Source organism: Lathyrus oleraceus, chromosome 4, assembly GCF_024323335.1.
Source record: "Lathyrus oleraceus cultivar Zhongwan6 chromosome 4, CAAS_Psat_ZW6_1.0, whole genome shotgun sequence".
Taxonomy (NCBI): domain Eukaryota; kingdom Viridiplantae; phylum Streptophyta; class Magnoliopsida; order Fabales; family Fabaceae; genus Lathyrus; species Lathyrus oleraceus.
In genome coordinates this window covers 107,779,138-107,786,700 of record NC_066582.1, presented here as the reverse complement: position 1 = coordinate 107,786,700, position 7,563 = coordinate 107,779,138, and the positions used below count along the sequence as shown (strand labels likewise).

The window sequence follows — 7,563 nt, the reverse complement described above, 5'->3', positions numbered from 1 at the left end:
TGCTACATGTTCGCCTTTATCGTTTTGCACGACTATGATGCCTCCCTTTTTAGGTACTACATGCACAGGGCTCACCCACTTACTATCCGAGATTTGGTATATTATACCTGCCTCAAGAAACTTAAGAACTTCCTTTTTGACAACATCACTCATTATAGGGTTTATTCTTCTCTGATGTTTTCTTGAAGGTTTTGAATCTTCTTCGAGCGAAATTCGATGTATGCATACGGATGGGCTTATACCTTTCAGGTCAGAGATATTATATCCTAAGGCTGAGGGATATATTCGTAAAACGTCTAAAAGTTGGTCTGTTTCCTCTTGGCTCAAGGTAGCACTGACTATAACTGGACGGTTCATCTCTTCATCGAGGAACTCATATCTCAGATTCTTAGGCAGTTCCTTAAGTTCTAAGGTTGGTTTCTTAGGGCATGACATAGGATCTGGGGTAAGGGATAAACATTCGTAAAGGTTATCATCGATGTAGGGTTTTCTAAAGTCATCATCTTCCATTATGGGGGTTGATGGTAACATAATTGTTTTTATGATTTCTTCTTGTTCTAATTCCCTAACGCACTCATCAATGATATCTAAGGCATAACACGCGTCTCCCATCACAGGTGCCATAAGAAATTTCGAAAGTATAAATTCTATTTTCTCGTCACCTACCTCAAAGGTCAACTTTCCTCTTTTGACATCTATTATGGCTCCTGCAGTTGATAAGAATGGTCTACCTAGAGGGATTGGTATATTGTTGATTCCTTAGGATTGGCAGTAATTTTAGAAAACAAATAATGTAATCATCTCTGTTGTTTTAATATGTTGGGTTGAAGAAATTCAACATCTGGACCAACATGTCATGTACGATGTCACGACATCAGGTCTGTGACATCGCACATGTGTAGGAAACTGAATTAATTAATTCAGTATATGTCATGGGATCAACAAGGATATCTGGTGAATATCCTAACTCCCATGTGGAGGTCTTGAAGACTCAATCAGAAGATATATAGGCTCAAAATATGGAGATATATATGGAGAGATTCTAGGATTGAAGACCTTGTTTGTAGCAGAATTTTTCTGCTGAAGTTGTAACAGCAAAGAACAAGTCTGCTGCGATTTCTGAAGGCCCAAATCCAATTGGGTGATTAGGTTATAAATAGCTGATTGTAACCTAGTTGTTGTAAGCCTCTGAGAATGAATTTTTAGGGGTGTGTGTAAGGTAAACCTCCCAATCTGTGGGAAGGTTACCATGTGTTTCTCAGTGGTAAAACCTGAGAGTGTTTGTAACTCGAAGCCTGTAGGCAAGAGTGATTTTGTTCTTGAATGAAGCTGTGAAGCAAGTTCAAGGTGTGGTAACATTACATTGTATGTGTAGTGATAGGAATGGAAACTGGAGGTTTCTATCTAGGAGTTCCTAGGTATAGATTGCATTGGGTAGGGATTAAGTGATGAGTTGTAAATGGGGGAGTTTAACTCTGAATTGATACTACTAATAGTGGATCTTCTTCCTGGCTTGGTAGCCCCCAGATGTAGGTCATGTTGGACTGAACTGGGTTAACAATTTCCTGTGTTTGTTTTCCTTCTGTATGATATAATCATGTCTGCCATAACTAAGCATGTATTCCAGTCTGTTCATCAAGATAATAGCAGACCTGATACATAGCCTTCTGTTGGAATGTCAATCAGAATGTTTTGACATTCATCAACAACAACACATACTGTTTAATAAGCTGATGATTTCAGTTCAGTATGTAGTGAAGTCTGGAGTTCAAAAGCATAACAGACCTGGCCAAAAGATCATTGTGCAACTGTCAAACTGGATGTCTTGACAGTTCCTCCAGTAAGCTGATACTGAAGTAGAGACTGGTTGGTCTTTTACAGTACAACAAATTTAGCACAGTCTATTTTCAGGAACCAAGCAGACTTAGCATATGGTTCTGGACTTGGATGTCAAACGGAATGTTGTGACATTCACTCCTGACTGCATATGCTAAATTGTTGGATGGTTAGTTTTTCTGTTTCAGGATTTTTCTCAAGCTATTCTTCAGGAATCCACCAGCTGATCTAAAATCTAGGAAACTAACAACTAAGCTACAATTAATGAACCTGGCAAATAATCTATTTGTTAGCTCCTTAATAAGTGGAAATTAGTTTAACTTGTTACAACCTTTAATTTAGGAAATACAAGTACATGACCAACAAACTGGAACAATGTAACAGATAATGTCCAAAACAGGATTGAGACATCTTGCTGATATCTGTGTAGGAAAACAACAGAAGTGAATGATAAGGTGCACATAACTAGGTGTCCCTCCATTCTAGGATGACATAGAAGGAGAGGTCGTGACACTGTGAAAAGGTGCACATTAGTACAGAGTGTAATAACTGTCTTGCTGTAATAGGTACAATGTTAGATCAGATGTCATGACTTGAAGTAGAACATCTGAATACTGACTACGCCAGAATTTCATATATCATTGTCCTCTTTGATGTCCATGACAACAAAATCAATAGGGATAAATAATTGACCTATCCTAATAGGGACATCTTCTAAAATGCCTATCGGATACTTAACAGATCTATCTGCTAACTGAAGTGACATCTTAGTAGGTTGTAATTCTCCTAAGTTTAACCTCTCACAAACTGCTAAAGGCATTAAGCTCACACTGGCTCCTAAGTCTAGAAAAGCTTTTTCGATGACATGACTTCCCAAAAGAAAAGGAATGGAGAAATTTCCAGGATCTTTATCTTTCTTGGCTAACTTATTCTCGGAAATGGAATTACATTCCAAGGGTTTCGGATCGTCTAGTCTATGTTTGTTGGTAAGGATGTCTTTGAGAAACTTGGCATAAGAAGGTATTTGGGTGATGGCTTTCGTGAAAGGGATTTCTACGTGAAGTTTTTCTATAACTTTAATAAATTTTTGATATTGGTTATTGATCTGGGTTTGTTTGAGTCTTTACGGATATGGTATAGGTGGTTTATATGGCGGGGGTGGTATGTAAGTTTTATCTTTAGGTTCTTCTCCTTTTCTTTGACCTTCTTGGTTTCTAGATTCCTCTGGTTCCTTCACTTTATCCGTGGTTTCGGTATGTTCCTTAGAAGCTTCGGGTTCACTCAATCTTGGGTTTGGTGGCTCATCATAAGCATTCCCACTTCGTAGGGTAATGGCATTGGCTTGCCCTCTCGGATTCTGTTGAGGTTGTCCAGGGAATTTTCCTCCAGGTGTGGTTTGGGGGGCTTGGTTTAAAGCTACCTGAGAGATCTGGGTTTCAAGCATATTAGTATGAGTAACTATTTGGTCAACCTGGGTTCCTAACTGAGTAATCAGTTCATTAATGTGAATGTTTTGGTTCATGAACTCTTTATTTTGTTGGGTTTGAGCAGTGATAAAATTTTCCATAATTTTCTCAAGGCTCAGCTTTGGTGGTACAGGTTGCATAAGTTGATTTGATCTTGGGGCTTGGTAACCAGGTTATCTCGGAGGTGCATTATTTTGGATAAGGTTATTGTTCTTATAGGAGAAGTTCGGGTGATTCCTCCATCCAGGGTTATAGGTATTCAAATATGGGTTCCCTTGGGTGTAGTTCACTTGCTTAGAGTGGGTTTCGTTTAATAGACTACATTCTGCAGATTGGTGTTCTTTGGCTCCATATATCTCACAATCCGACGAAACTGCGGCTACAATGTTCATGTTTATGCACATATGCTCGACCTTGAGGGCTAGTGCATCCATTTTAGCTTGCATCATGTCTATAGAATTTATTTCATGCACTCCTCCTTGGGATTCCTTCTTCTCAACTGTCTCTCGTTCGACTCCCCATGATTGATGGTTTTGAGCCATATCTTCGATGAGGGCGCTAGCTTCAGGGTAAGGTTTGTTCATCAGAGCACCGCCTGCGGCAGCGTCGATGGTCATCTTAGTGTTATAATGAAGTCCATTATAGAAGGTTTGAATGATTAACCAATTTTCTAAACCATGATGTGGGCATGCTCTTAACAACTCTTTATATCTCTCCCAAGCTTCGAACAACGATTCTCCTTGGTTCTGGGTAAATCTAGTTATATGGTTTTGAAGAACGGAGGTCTTACTTGGGGGAAAATATCTAGCAAGGAATACTCTTCTAAGGTTATCCCAAGTCGTAATGGAATTGGGTGGAAGGGAATCTAACCATGATAGGGCTTTGTCTCTGAGAGAAAAAGGGAATAATCTTAAACGGATTGCCTCAGGAGAAGCTCCACTGGTTTTAAAAGTGTCTGCTAATTGGAGAAATATTTTTAAATGTTGGTTTGGGTTCTCAGTAGCGAGACCCGCAAATTGTCTCTGTTGCACTAGTTGCAACATGGATGGTTTAAGTTCGAAATTATTAGCTGGGATGGTTGGGTTTACTATACTAGAACTAGGTTCTTCGTTAGATGGTTGGGCGAAATCCTTAAGAGGTCTTTGGTTTTGATCTTCGACCATAGCTCTCCTAATTCTATGGAAGAATAAACATGCGCGAGCGTAACTTTCAGGTTCCGCCAGAGGGTATACTAAACTTCCGGTGCTGTGAGTTCTTCGCATTGACCGGCGGGTAATAACCTAAGTCTAAACGATATAACAACAGGGTACGAAATTTGACGAAATTGGTCCCCGGCAACGGCGCCAAACACTTGATGCGTGATTTTCGTAAGTATACGAACGCGTCAGAGTAATATAAAAGATTGTCGAATCCACAGAGACCAAGTGTCAATCTATCGTTATCTATTGTTATGGTGTTTATCTAAGGTAATCAAAATAGGGGTTTTTAGAGTGTGCAATGAAAATTAAAATATTAAATAAAGTTCAATTAATAAAGACAGGCTCGAATGTAATTCACATAATCAATTAATAATCCAAGTACTTGCTAATAGAGCTACTTATGGGCAGTGTTTCCTACTTTGAAAAGAACCAATTTAACAGGAACTGTCGCTTTCGCGTATTCAGAACCGAGTTGTACTCCCTAATCAAACCCTCTTATTGTCACTTATTCTAAGGCGCGCATTGCGTTAGAGTAGTAAACCTATTTTTAAGAAATATAGTATCTTGACTAAGTTGAAAAGTATTTTAACCTGGATTTCTTAACCAAAAGAGGTTCTCACGAACCAGACTCTAAACTTATAAACGCGTCCGAAAATAGTTTTAAAATCACTTTTCTTTTTAAGTTAAAAACTCCTAATAAACTAAACAAAGTGCTTTCGCTGTTTTTGAGATAGTTAAAAACAATTAAGTTTAAAAAGACGTTGGACGACTTTCGATCTTACCCAACGGAAATTAAGTGCGGGAAAACTTAAGTTGAAAATCAAAATAGCCCTTAAGTGTTTCTACGAACAATTGTACGGATTATCGGTTCAATTACGATCCTTACATTTTAACCTTATAGATTTAGTTAGACATGGTAAAATAAAAGTGCATTTAAATTTAAATAAAAGTAGTGCGAGTGCGGAAAGTAAATAAAAGTAGTGTGAGTGCGGAAATAAATAAAGTAAAGCGAGTGCGGGAAATAAATAAAGTAAAGCGAGTGCGAGAAGTAAACAAAGTAAAGCGAGTGCGAGAAATAAATAAAGATAAAGCGAGTGCGGAAAATAAATAAAGTAAAGCGAGTGCGGGAAATAAATAAAGAGAAAGGAAAAGTAATAAAAACCTGCTCCAATCGGAGGGTTGAATAAAATGCAAAGCGAAAATGAAAATGGCGGCATGATTAACTTCCTTCCAAAGTGCTCCAAACTCGATTACAGACTCGATCACAGACTTGATTACACAATTGTGGTAACACCTCGATGTGAAGCGATTACCACTTTAAAATACTGAATATATGCCTAAGTGAAACAAAGTTTGCTCTAAGTTTGCCTTTGCTTTAAGTTTGGATGATTAAACAAGTGAATTCGAGTTTCTATTTATAGGCAAGTAAAATGATGGAAATGACAAGGATGCCCTTCAGTTTGAAATTGGGAGGGAAAACTTTCCTTCTTGTGGCGCCCGCCACAAGAGAAAAGTGGCGCCATAGTGGAAATAGTGGGGAACATGGCAGTTGAGGTAAGTTGAGCTAGGATACGTCATGGCAGGGTCCATGGCCCCAGCCACAGTGGGAGCCACAAGTGTAGAATGCTGAATTTTAGGATTTTTAGCTCGTTTTCACTCCTTTTCTTGATCGGGGCTCCGATTAAAGTAAAAACCTGAAAACAAAGAGAAACATAGTAATAACATAACAAAATGACAATAAAACAACTAAAATGCATGCTAAATCGGAGTCGAAAGTACGGTGAATTTCAGTGTCATCACTTTGCGCCTACTTTTGCTTCAATGCCGGCATCTAGCCCGGTCATGTCCGTGCCACCTCCCATTGTGCACACCTTATCTCGTGTAGAGGACACCATTTATCACTCTGAGGCGTCTGAGGGTCCGGATGTCTACGAGAAAATGGATGAAATGGAAGATCAGTTTCTTGAGCTGCGCAAGGAATTGAAGACATTGAGGGGTAAGGATTTGTTTGGAAAGAGTGTTGTTGAGTTGTGTTTAGTGCCCAATGTCAAGATCACGGTGAAGTTCAAAGTGCCTGACTTTGAAAAGTATAAGGGGAATACTTGTCCACTCAGTCATCTAGTGATGTATGCTCGCAAGATGTCTACTCAGACCGATAATGATCAACTGTTGATCCATTATTTCCAAGACAGTCTGACCAGTGCTTCCCTCCGTTGGTATATGGGGTTGGATAGTGCAAGCATTCACACTTTTAATGATCTGGGAGAGGCTTTTATCAAGCAGTACAAGTACAATGTGGATATAGAGCCTGATAGAGACCAGTTGAGGTCTATGTCTCAAAAAGATAAGGAGACATTTAAAGAGTATGCGTAGAGGTGGAGGGAATTGGCTGCCCAGATCACTCCTCCTTTGGAGGAAAAAGAGATGACAAAGATCTTTCTAAAGATACTGAGTTCATTTTATTATGAACGAATGATTGCTAGTGCCCCCATTGACTTTACCTAAATGGTAAATATGGGGATGAGGCTTGAGGAAGGAGCCGAGAGGGAAGTTTGTCAAAAGATGAGGCATCGACAAGTAAGAGGTATGCCAGTAGTTTCAGCAAGAAAAAGGACAATGAAGAAAATGCGATAGGCAGTGGGAGGCAGAGGAGGCCTCAGATTAGAAGGAATCCAACATCCCGTCAACATCATCATCAAGTATCTTCCGTTATCCCTATATTTTCTAATCAACAATCAACACCAATTCAACAACAACAACGTCAAAAACAACAACCGCAACAACGAACAAACACCTACAACAACAACAATAACAACAATCATCATCATCAAAACTTTGAGAGGAAGGAGGTCTATTTCGACCCGATTCCTATGTCTTATGCAGAATTGTATCCATCATTGGTTCTCAAGAACCTGATCCAACCGAGAAACCCACCGCAAATTCCATAACAACTTCCTTGGTGGTACAAGCCTGAGCTCCATTGTGCTTTTCATCAAGGAGCACTCGGACATGATATCGAAAACTGCTATCCGCTCAAGTATGAGGTTCAAAAGCTGATGAAG

At 39.3% G+C, this 7,563-nt stretch overlaps 1 non-coding gene across 1 annotated transcript; it reads left to right on the top strand.

The window, feature by feature from the left end:
* The first annotated feature begins 3,974 nt into the window (after positions 1-3,974).
* Positions 3,975-4,081, top strand: LOC127077756 (small nucleolar RNA R71). Its single transcript, XR_007787531.1, has one exon. It is a non-coding gene; the product is annotated as a small nucleolar RNA R71 (small nucleolar RNA).
* Positions 4,082-7,563: the final 3,482 nt, after the last annotated feature.